Source organism: Empidonax traillii, unplaced genomic scaffold, assembly GCF_003031625.1.
Source record: "Empidonax traillii isolate 1590-97213 ecotype Southwest subspecies unplaced genomic scaffold, ASM303162v1 scaffold256:size688067, whole genome shotgun sequence".
In the NCBI taxonomy this organism is placed as follows: Eukaryota; Metazoa; Chordata; class Aves; order Passeriformes; family Tyrannidae; genus Empidonax; species Empidonax traillii.
Genome location: NW_020955449.1, coordinates 281112 through 293696, shown reverse-complemented (window position 1 = coordinate 293696; position 12585 = coordinate 281112). Strand labels below are relative to the sequence as shown.

Here is a 12585-nt window from a genome sequence, read left to right as displayed (position 1 = left end):
CTGGGCCCCACCCCCCCCGCCACCGGTGTCGCGATTGGCTCCCAGCCGGGGAGGGAGCGAGCGCGCCACGGCGATAGGTCAGTGCGGGTGTCCATCAGGAGTCAGCGCCGTGGCGATTGGACAGGGAGCGCGCCCGTCAGCGCTGTGAGGCGGCCCCGGCCCCGCCTCCCGCGGAGCCTCAGGGTCGGGCGGGGGAAGGCAGCGGCAAGCGGGGACGGGCTGAGGGGCCCCGAGGGCCTGCACAGCGCCCCCGGACCGGCGGCCCTTTCCTTTACCCACCGCCTCCTCTTGCAGGCCTCGCCGCCTTTGTCTGCTTTCCAGAGCCGCCGAGCTGATTTGGCATCGGGGAACGCGGGCCCCCGGCGCGACCGGTGTGTCCCGGCTTCGAGGGGCACGGCAGCCGCGAGTTGGCAAGGTCACGGAGGCTTCGGGGAGCCGTGTGGCCGCTCCTGAGCACCCACAGCTGGCCCTCGGCCCCTGGCAAGAAGTTCAAGTGGGCCGATGGGGTCCGGTGTCCATCGGTGCGAAACAGCAGCGCACTTTGTGCGATCCCTGCGATCCCGGTGAGCATTAGACCTGCCCGCACACCTCGCGCTGTGCTGCACGCAGGGCTGTGTGCTGGCAAAAGGTGGGTCTGCTCAGGTTCCTTCTTCAGGACGATGTTGCCGAAGGCGGCTCTGGGAGCCTGTTCTCTGCCTGTGTGCCATCCAACCATCCAGCAGCCCAGGCTGGAAGGGAGCTGGTCCAACTTTTGTGGGAGGGAGCCTAGATGAGATTATCTAGCACTCTGTCCAGTAGCAGCATGGAAACATCCCATGACAGGGACTCTACCGTCACATCCCTGGGTTCCAGTCACTGGTTGTTCTCACTGTAAAAAAATTCATGTTGTTCCTTGTCTCCTCCACGTGGCTCTTTGTGAAGAGAGGCTGAGATATATTGAGGTATATTGAGATTAGCCCCCTGCCCCCAAGCCTCCTCTCCTCCAGGAAGATGAGACCTAACTCCTTCTGTCTTTCCTCATAGGGCAGGTTGTCCTCACCAGCCAGTTTAGTGCCATCAGTAAACTTGATGAAGGTGCTTTCAACCCCCATCGTCCAAATCATTGTGAAGATGGACAGGATGGAGCCCAGTGTTAGTCCTGGGGGGAAGGGGCACTTGTGACAGGCTGCCAAACCAAGTTAAAAACGTTAATCACCGTCCTCTGAGTGCAGCCTGTTAGCCAGTTTTCTAACTGTCTTGCAGACCAGACCACCTATCCAATCTGTGTCTTGCCAGTTTGTTCAGCAGAAGCCTTCCTTGTGAATGGAGGCATGGGGAGAAGACTCCCAGTGTTAAAATGGCTTACAGGACTTTCTAGCTGAATTAGTTTCTGCATCTGTGGCTGCCAAACCAAGATGGATGTGAAGTGGAGCCTTGCTGGAAGTAGATCACTGGAGAATGGATATATGATTGCTTTTTCAGTTCAGCAGCCAAATTGGAGGGAGGGAAATGATTCAGAAGACAACCAAAGTAAATGCTATTATTTTCTTCTTTTGAGGTGTGTGTGGGGAAAATCCCCAAACCTCACACCTATCAAATAAAACATTATTTAATCTGAAATGGTACTTGTAGGCTTTGAAAGCTAGAAAAGAAAGCAGATAGTGTGTTGTTTACACATTTTCTGTTATCCTGAAATCCAGTAGTAAAGGCACTCCTCCAAGAAGTAGGAGGAGGTTCAGCTTCCCCTTCTGCCTGGCATGATGTGAATCTGCATCTCTCAGCTCATCTAATCATCTTATCTACAAGCACATACACTTGATTTAACTCAACTTGCTGTGTTTCTCACCTTCTCGTTTTCTCTTTGGTCTTTGTTTCCTAGTTTATGTTTTTCTTTCAGTATTTCTTATTCTTGTACCTATTTTTTAACAAAGAACATTGCAACTTTGAGAGCATACAGTCCACAGGGCTGAAGCTGTGCTTACGGCTGTTGTAGGTTGAAACAGTCAATGAGGAACGTGCCATCTATGAGCATAAAGCACTTCTTTCCAAATACACTACTGATATTTCTGCTTACTTGCAAGGTGAAGTTTCTAGTGAATTAGTTTTATATGGTAGAGCTATGGGATTTTAGCAGACGTTTACACCATAACATTGCAAAAAGTAACAGCCTGAGAAATCACAGGATGTACCAGAGTCAGAAAATGGCATTGAAATGCTGCAATAATTAGATTTTCTTTAATAGTTTCCTCCATGTACTTAGAAGTACTTTTCTGAAAATGGGGAAATGACACCAGACCCTGCCATGTTTGTCTTGTTCCATAAAGGTTTGGAACAAGATGATCTTTAAGGTCTCTTCCAATCCAAAACCATCCTGTGTGATCCTGTGACGTACTGTTTAACCAAATTCTTATTTACTTAGTGTTCCAAGAAACAGCAGAGTTTCAGGATGCTTCTGTGCAGCATATGGGTTCCAGTGCCACTGGGGAGCAGACCCTGCTTTGCTGACTTAGTACAGTATTTAATTTTTCCACTGTGGAGATGTTAAGATATTTTACATATTTAACTTGTGACACTGGGGCTTTCTCACTCACTACTGTGAGCATCCTTGGAGCAGTCCTTCCTTCTGCCTGTGCCTCAAGCATAGGAAAGGAGGGAGGGAATATGGAAATACGCCCCAGTTATGTAAGTTTGTAACTGAGCACCTGACTCGGCAGACAGATTTCACTGTCAGACCTGCTGCTTTTCTATAAGCGAGAGAGAGAGAGAGAGAGAGAGAGAAGAAAGATGCTAATGCTGCCTGAAAGAGTTCTTTTCATACAATTTTTATTACCTGGAGGTGATAAACAGAAGTCATGGTTTCAGTTCGCTACCCTCCAATAAGAACAGCAATTAGTGTTATTTGCTTACCACTGTGCAATCAAGTATAACCACATAATTACAGAAAGAGCAGAACAATGATATGAGGAAAAATCCCCAAACCCTGCAGAAATTTAAATCGCATAATTACGCTCATAGTTTGGAATTACATGTCGTTACCGGTACAATTTTCACTCCTCTTCCTTTTGTGCCCTGCCTTTCTTACATCCTTTACTGTAATTTATATTACATTAGGCTATTAGCTCGCTGTAGCGAGGAATGTGTCTTACAATGCTAAAGCATTACACTTGCAGGGTTTTTGTTCCTTCTTGGGAATTTAGTCTCAGCAGTTTAAGAAATGAGTGCTCTGACCACCGTCCTGTTGGAAGTTGCCTCTACCTCAGTTGCAGAGGGATGGTGAAAACTCCAATATACCTGGACAAAACAAACTGAGAATTTCTTCTCCGTTTTAATTATTTTATTATTTTCTTTCTAATTTATCCATGCTCTCCTCTGGGCTGGACAGCTCGTGCTTCTCCTTGCAACTCTTTTCAATCCACCAGGAGCCTAGAGACCCCTGTGTCTGGGTACTCATTGTAAGGCTTCTGAAGCCAAAACTTGGTAGTTCTAAGCATGTGATACACTAGTTGTTGTTAGTAGAAACCGTGACTGCTCAGCATATTTGACACTGGCTTGAATACCTAAATTGGTGTGTGCTTGTGTCGATAAACAGCTGTGGTAGAGGTCAGATCCACTGACCAGTAAGGACTTACATTGCCTTACATGGCAGAATCACCAAACCTTGCACTATTGCCAGCACTTCCAAAAGGATCAGAAATACTGGGATATTTATTGTTTCTTAAGGCATCAGACTCCAAATAACTCCAAGTTTTAATTCTCTAAGTAAACTTAGAGAAGTTTATCTCTGTCTATCGAGTACTTCTGGAAAAAAAAAAAAAAATAATTCCTTTGATTGCACCTGAAGAGCATGATTTTTAAATGCTTCCATTCCAGGGGCAACCCAACAGTAGTCAGTTCAAGTACATAGTCCATAAAATCACAAAAGCAGATCTCACGTTTTCTTTTGGATCACCTGACACAAAGTTTTCAAATGTTTTTGTTCATTACCACTATGTTTCTGTCTGTATACAGAATCAGTGTGCATACAGATGCACACATACACAAGGAGCTTAAAAGTGATGACACTGCTTTATTTCTCATCAATGTAATATAGGCAAGTTACTTAAACCAGTTGCTTACCATCAGTCACTGGTTTTAGCTCATTTTCTTACTTGTGAGCTGGCAACCTCAGAATTGGTTTTTGGAACTGAGTGCAAGATAAAATTGCATTTTCATTGAAATCAGGCCTTAAGTATTTCAAATGATCCCTTGAAAAGTGTATGGCCAGAACACACCTGGCCAAAATCTGTCTACATATCAGTCTTCTACCCCTGCAGCAGACTGCAGCAGCTGCTCACTCACATGGCAGTGATGCACTTTCCTGCAGCAGTGAAAAATACTCAGAAGAAAACAAGTCAGCTTTACCAGCGGAAGAGCTGAGGAGCTCTGGGCTCCCTGTCTGAGTGGGAGGAAAGCAAAAACTGAGTTACCTGGGCACAGCCTGCTCAGCACACCAAGTGAGACTGAGGCCCCATGAGCAAATGAATCAATGGCTGTAAAATAAAAGTACTTTTCACTGAAAGTTAGGCATGAAGGGACAAAATCAGCTTGCATTTGAAACTTTCATCTTGGCATTTTCCATTATGTATGTTTTTTATTTTGCACACTTTCTTCTTTGTTATACACAGAATGTGTGATTACCCTCTGTTAAAAGGATAAAAAGGCAGCCTGACAGGTGTGGGATTTTTCAGACTTGAATACAGCAGAGATACACCAGCAGACAAGAGCCACTACACTTGTTTGCACCGGTTCAGTCTCAGCAAAGATAAAAGTCCCAATGTCACAGCTCTTCCCCAGGTATGGGGCCCCTATGTGGGTGATGGGTTTTTACCTATATGGTTTGTTTGGTTACCAGCATTGGGTGGACATTGTAACATATCTGTCTAGCCAGTACTTCCTCTCTGATTCAGATCACTCTTTTCTGCATAAATAGTAGACATCATTTGCTAAGACACTGTAACAGCATTTTCACATCCCCATCCAGGGATGGCTTTGCTTCTTTGTGGCTGTAGCATTAAATCTGCCGTTCCAAAATTTCTTCTTTTGCTGGCAGGTTGCTTGTTGGCATGTCCAGGAGACATGGATGTGCTACGCACATTGGCTGTGCCCTGTGCATAGTCAAGTGCTCTGAAAGAAACCTTGTCCTGCCTGGCTCAGGAAATACGGACACAGAATCATGAGGAGCAAGCAGGACATCGGGGTGTGTGGAGAGAAAAGAGGGTTGACCAACATGGCTGCAAAGGTAAGAGGCCCTGGCTACCTGTCAGTGTAATGCTCCAATCCTGGGGCAGCCTGTCCTGCTGAGGAGGTCAAAAGCTTTCCTGTTCTGTGGACACAAATCGTGCCCTCAGCCAGGTCTGACCTTTGCTTACAACCTGAACTGCCATCTGTGGGGAAAGTTGTATCCAGATATCAGAACTGTCCTCACTGTCTTAAAATAGCTGCTCCGTTTTAAAAGCAGAGATCTTGGATGCATTTTCTTGTTCCTGAGTGTTGCATCCCCGAAGAAGGAATGGCTCACAATTCTGGATTTATATTAGGCAGCAGTTCCTAGAAATGATCAGTGCTCAATCTGTGAAGCAGGGGCTGCTTCTCAGAATAACCACCTGGTAAGCACCTATGAAGAAGAGCTACCCGAGCTACCAGAAAGGATATGATTTGCTAATATAGTAGTTTAATTGAAGTTCTGTGGTTTGCATTTTGCTCTTTGATGGTGAAAACTTAACTGGAGCATAAGGTTCAGTATCTAAGTGAGAGAATATCTGAGAGCCAAGTGCTTTCCTATGAGTTATTATATTCTATTTCTAACCTTGATCTCCTTTGTCTCTTTCCATTCATGATGGTGCAGCACCACTGGACTGCTTTGCTTGCTGTGGCAGGAACGCAAACTGATCTGACTGGTAAGAAAAAATGTCTACAGGGTGAGACTGGGTGCAGAACAGATGTTTCCCCATCCTCGTGCGGGCAGAGGATGCTACAACCCCAAAGCAGAAACCAACCTCTTATATATGTCTATGTCTTTGCTTGGGCTTCCAGAGTGGTTTAATGCACATTATACAGCACAGATACTTCGTAAGAACAAAGCAATTCTGCTTAGTAATGTCCTTGTGCTGTATGGGGTACATCAGGATTAGTTCTATTGATTATCATTAAAATGTTGCCTACTCTTATTTTCGCCTATTCCAAGGAAGGTTCTGCTGGCTAAAGCCGTAAAAAACATTTTGTACCATTTCACCTAGTTACCTGCAATGACCTTGATGTAAATCCCTTGTGATTTCCCTACAGCATTACTTTTGCCACCTTCCTGGACTCCCCAAGCATGACACTAGCACAGGGATTTTGACTTTGACAAAGAGGGTGAGTTCACCAAGTGTTGCTTCACAAGAAGGAAAATCAAAATAAAATAAAATTAAATTAAATAATTCCCACTTTCACTTTGCCCTATCTGACAGCATCTAAACCTGTGACAGTGACATGGCTGCTGCTGGCAGCATAGATGACAACACCGTGTGGGGGTAGAGGAATCAGGCTCAGTCCATGCGTGGTAGTATCTATGTGCAGTCAGCCATCTCTTATGCCACTGCAATAGTTATCACCACCTGAGCTACTCCATGACTATTCATTTGTCTGGCACAACCTCCCTGCCTGAGGAAATGCTGTTTATACAGATAAGGTCTATGGAGCTACCCCTTTAGAGCTCCAGTGACTTGACTAGGAAGTTGCACTTGATGAAGCATGTCCTTAGGGTGCCACTGACACTCTTTATTCCGTGACACACTTCAGCCTTTCACACTCCACAGGAGTATTCATGCATTGTCCAGCTGTTGCCACACTTTTAGACAGTCTACCTATCATACAGTGATGTGAGATAAGTGATTTTAATGACATGTGAGAGCAAACTTTGGAGATTTTTTTCATCTTATGATGTCTTTCCGGGAGAAGAGTTGCTGCTGAGAAGAAATCATTATTATGCCAGCACGAATACTTACCTAACACAAACTATTTCTCCAGCACAGAAAGGTTTTTGCAGCCTCCCCGACTTTTTAACATAGCTGCAGTTTTTGCTTTTAATATAACAAGGATTCCTAAAGTGCAGGTTCTGAGTCATTGCAAATGTCAGATATAAAATAATTAATAACAAAATTGACTCCCAAAGTAACACAAAGAAAAATCCATTGGTCCAGAAATACTCTCATTAATCATTCTTTAGACCAGTACTGCCAATCTTAGAAATCAAAAGTCATGAATTACCCCTGCTCCCCACCTAAACCATGGCTTAAAATCCGAAGTCACATTTTTGTGGTTAAATCCATCCGAACTCTTTTGCTCACCTTGTGGTAACTTGAGACTGTATCTCATCCTTGGATCATGTTTTTAATTATGATTTAAAGTCCCTATAACAACTGCAGATTTCCTGTGTAAGGAAAGCCAAGATTCTCCTATGTCCGACTCCACTGGGGTTAAAGAAACAAATTTTGTTACTCTGCTAAAACTGCAGGTGTTGGCCACCATGAATACAGCTAGATGATATTCTATGGAATTAAGTAATACATGGGACTGATTGTGAAATTTTATCTTCACATACCTTTGATTTACTTTTTTGGTTCTCAGAGTATCTTGACACATGAATACTTTTTTTTCCCCCTCTGCATTTAGGATTTTGTGTCTTAAATATTGTTTCTACTGCTGTGCTTCAGGGACAATTTTAGGTTTTTGGTATGCCGCAATCCACCAGGACTAAAAATGCAGCCAAATTTTCTGATACAAAAGCAGAAAACTTAGCCCAAGGGCTATGGCCTTAGGAAATTCCCAGATTAAAAAAAAAAAAAAAAAGAAAAATCACAACAAGTTTAATACAGAACAGACACTTGACATGTCCTCAAAGTTGAAGCCTGCACAATGGGACAGTTGTGAGTTAAAGGTTTGGCTCTGTAATCATAAAAAGAAATTTAAAAATACAATGGAGAGCCATGAGTCCTTGCAATGAAGCACTTCCAGATTTCCTGTATCTTTTTTTTCCAGGGATTTCCTGGAAAAAGTCTATCATCCTGTCTTATCTGGGATTTCCGTGATCTTTAAGGACTGTCCTTAGAGATGCTACCCAAGTAATCTTGGCTACATCCACACTGTGAGAGGAAGAGGGCTTGGGAACACCAAAACCACATCCTCTTGAATTCCAACCAGCCTGGTGTCACCTGAGGGCAGGGTACAACAAGCCTGTCTCAGGCTGGAGGGACAGACAGGCAAGGCAGGCTGAGCCCCCCATGCCCAGCATCCACAGACTCTCTCTGCCTCCACGGGCTCTGGGGCATCAGAGCAGTCCTGGACTGCCACTTACTGCAGCAACAGCATCACCCTTGGCTTTCCAGGGCTATCCCTCCATTAAAAAAGTCACCTAGCTGTAGTTGTACCAGTGTTGTTGTTGTTGCCTCCTATAGAAACATGGGCAGGCCAAAGGGTGCTTTATCCAGAACTGCCTGGGGAGAACGGGGATGCTCATACAACTCCCTACTGCTTTAGCTCTGTTGGTAAAGCACTGTACTTCAGCAGCAAAGCTGTGTAGACACAAAACCTGTGTGTATGCTACTACGTAAATTGGGGAGCAGGGGAATGGATCTGCACATCTACGTGGGTGAAGTAAGTTCTTATCACCTGCTGCCTGCAAGCCAAGCACATCCCCATCACACACGAGGGCCCAGTTTTGCCCTGTGGTTTCCACAAACACCCTCCTTCTCTTCAACTCAGTTTGTTGCTGTTGCTCAAACAGGAACTGCTGTGCATTCGCAGCCTTTAGAAGGTGATGCTCTAATCTCCCTTTGGCATCTCCCTGCCAGCTGCCAGTGCAGCCATGTATAAATCTGAGAGCAAATTTTCTAGGACAGCACCATGAGGCAAAATGCTTTCCCTATTTGTTTTCTCAGTCCTTTCATCCTATCTCCTCCCCCACCCCAAACCCTTTTTTAATATCCTCCTCCCCTTTCGGTGTCCTCTGAATGCAAAACCAAGTTGATACTTGTTCCTGGTGCTGGGACCCTTATGTAGGTCAACCCCTTTGAGTCATGAGTGTGGTCTGCAGTCGACCTACAGCTGCTTCGTGATGCAGAAGGATAATCAGGCTTATAAGTTCTTGTGCCACTTGCCCTTGCCTTTCTTCTTCTGCTTCCTTGGCAGATCCAGAAATGCCATGCCACGCCAGCCCGTCTGGCTGTGAGCTGCAGTTTTGTCAGTCCAGTAGCCCAAAGCAACTGACAGGCCTTCCTGTTCAGTGCCTCCTCCATGACAATGCAGAGCCCTCTCCAGAGATGTTGGTCCTTACAGTAGTTGCTTCACCAGGGAAAAAAATACTGATTGAAGCAGAGCTGTCCTTCTTGTCATGTTCCTGCTTGATTTGCTTAAGCATTTTTGAAACTCCTCTGAGCCCTGCACCCACTGTTCTGTAGGGTCCTCAGCACTGCAGATCAGTCTCAGCATGAGCCTCAGTCCCTCTCCTACCAGCTTTCAGTAACAGAAATGGAAAGCAAATCCGTGTCTTCGCTCCATCAGAAACCGCAGCTGCAAAGCTGTCCTACTGTTTCATAAGCTGCTTTTATTTTTGAACCTTTAGACCTGTAGCACATCCTCTACAAAGGTTAAATTCAAAATTAGCTGCACAAGCATAGAAAGGAAAGAGGAAAGTCTGTCTCTTGGCATACATTATAGTCCCCAGCCCCCTCCAAAACAAAATGGAACTGTCTCTGGTTCAAGGCAGCCTACACAACAGCGAGCTGCAGGAGCTGTAAGCTATTATTTTAGTTCCCAAGGAAAGTAATTACTATAGCAACCAACACATCTGAATGGCTCTTTGGCTGCTACTGAGATACAAACAACTTGCACACAAAGGCACATCAGAAACGTGCTATGTAAAACGTTCTCGGGGAGCTCTGCTTTTTGTAGAGCCTTATAAAACGTGCATAACAGGCTCATGAGAAATGACTGCCAGGATAACAGCAAGCAATTGTACCATGCCATGATCCCAAAATAACCTAATCAATGGCTCAGTATATTTGCCCCTGAAGAGATGAAGCAAAAAAAAGTGCAGGCTCCATTTTAAGCCTGTGTGCCGGGAAGTACCCAGCTGAGCTAAAGATACGTTCAATAAGCAGACAATAAAATGGTGGGGAAACATCTCCCCTTTTGTTCTGTGTACTGATGCAAACTCCCAGCAGGCTTCAAGTGCCAGCTCATCCCTTGGGCTTATACAGACTTTGTCAGAAAAAGGGATTTAATTACAGCCTTGTAATGCTGGAGGGTATAAGAAGTGATGTCTGCGTTCTTTTCTGTGTCTGCAGCAATCAACCCCCACAGACCCCATCTCCAGCTGCAGTGCTGGGTACATCACTATTACTGAATAAGGAAGCTTCTTGAGCAACAGCAAATTGTAATCATTGGCCATTGCCTAAGTATTACAGCATTTGGAGTGTCTCTGTCACCTTCAAATCAAAATTCCACTGGTGTAATAACAACTTGATAGTTTCTGGTACCTGCCTGCAAAGCAGCATCACTTCATGGTGCTGAGACAAACAGCTTAGATCACCTAAACAAGACATCTGGTCCAAGCAACCTGGCCCAGGAGTATTGTCTGAAGTTTCCCCACAGGACACGTACACACATGTCACTTGTCTCAAGGACGGTGAGTAGCATTAACACCACACTCCTGCTCCATTGCACAAGGCAGCTCTGATGAAAATGGAGGTTATGGATCTGGGTAACTCAGAATGGAGTTAGATACTATAAGGGAGCACAACATGTCCCTTCCCAAATCTGAACTGCCTTTTAAAACTATCATTTAATCAGTTGAGTCCTAAAGTCTTGCTCTGGGCCCAGAATAAACTGAAAATTACAGCTGGATTTAACACAAATACAAAATTAAGGAAGGAAATATAGTGATGTAATTTATTACAGAAGTGCCTTACAACCAAACAGAAGAAGGATCTTGGCATAGCAGGTTGTGCACGACCAAGTTTTGGTTGACTGTAGCCTTTTAAACAAAGTCACTTTATTTTGTATTAAAGAAAAACATCTGAAAAAAACACAGAAATAAAGTATTCCTACAAAAATAGCACAAACATATATAAAATCCAAGGACTTGTTTCTGTCTTGCAAAATGGTAGCTGCCCTGTAAGCACCAGGAATTTCCAAACTACAGATCACAGGGCAGTAAATTCTCCGCTGTAATATTTCTCATAAGTTGATTTTCTCATAGTAGTTGATGGTGCATTAAATAGCTCCCTCTCATAAAAAAAAAAAAAAACCAAACCCAACAAAACAGTTCTTTATCACATCTTCTTACAAGCTCTTTGGATGGGGAAAGAGAGGACCACTCACTCACAGGGTGACTCCCCAGTTCGCCTTTGCTACTAAACAGGAATACCTTGCCTGGTTTAGAGGAGCTGGGACCAGGCTTCTGGGCAGCATGTAACCTGCCTTCATGCCACAGCTCTGCTATTCCTGCAGAGTCACTGGCTGCAATAGAGCAGATAAATCCTTGTTCCTCACAAACATTTTGTGGTTTGGGTCAGAAAAGGCTGCTGCAGTGCCTTTTCAGTGAGAGCAAGGGAAGATACAGAGTAGAGAGCTACTGCACTGCTCAGCTGCTCATGCCGAGCTGCATGGCAGAGAAGTGAAACCAAAGTGTCAGAGATGAACAGCAAGCTCTTCTGAACACTCACCAGCTGTGGAAGTGCCCTGCTGCCAATGCCAGGTGCATCCAGGCCCAATACTACAGTTTTATTCTGCGAAGAAAGAAGATAAAAAAGGCAAGGAACTTGCATTTGACCATCACTGTAAGCAAATCTCAGTGCCACAGTGAATAAGGCCCAAAACAAACTCTTCCTTAAAAATAGAAATCCTCAAGATCATGAAACAGGACTCTTGGAATACCTTGCTCATATTCTGAAGCTGACATTGCTTTTTACTGTTTTGTGCAAGATTCAAGCTTGTGCAAGCTGGTTTCTTTTCTAGTTTATCTGCTAGCTTGAAAATTGAGTGGCTAGTTCATGAACAGATTTGTCTGCGGTATTGCTTTTGCACTTGAACAGCCTTAGATGTCACTGGGGCTTGAGTGGTCTTGCGTCTGTGAAGGTAGGTGAGAAAATCAGGGTGTTCATGACTATTACATCAGACAAAGAGTTTGATCTAGACCTTCTCTGCTGCAAATCAGAGAAGTAAATCAAAATGGTAACTCCTGTCATGTTAAAAAAACCCACAGGTTAATGAAATCCGGTCTTTGCAAGGCAGAAATGCTTCCTATGGCTGGAGAAGCACATTAAGAGAGAGGTGTTGAGGGAGTCAAGGTGCTAAGGAGTGAGATTCTGGGAACACTCTGCATGTGAAAACATATATGAAAACACATGAATTAGTTATAAATGAGGTTGTCCTCTCTTCCATCCATCAGAAGCCTTCCTCGCTCCAAGGTTTGTGCTGCTCCCTGTCATGTCTCAAATGGGAGGCGGTATAGGTGAGCAGTAAAAAGCATGTTTACTTGCAATGTTGGTTTTGAGTAGAGAGCACGGGTTGTGAAGGTGCAGAAGG

The 12585-nt window shown here is 44.5% G+C and overlaps 1 long non-coding RNA gene across 1 annotated transcript; it reads left to right on the top strand.

The window, feature by feature from the left end:
- Positions 1–225: 225 nt before the first annotated feature.
- Positions 226–5252, top strand: LOC114060066. The gene is made up of 3 exons (XR_003571813.1): positions 226–563; positions 4644–4812; positions 5069–5252. It is a non-coding gene; the product is annotated as an uncharacterized LOC114060066 (long non-coding RNA).
- The last annotated feature ends 7333 nt before the right edge of the window (positions 5253–12585 follow it).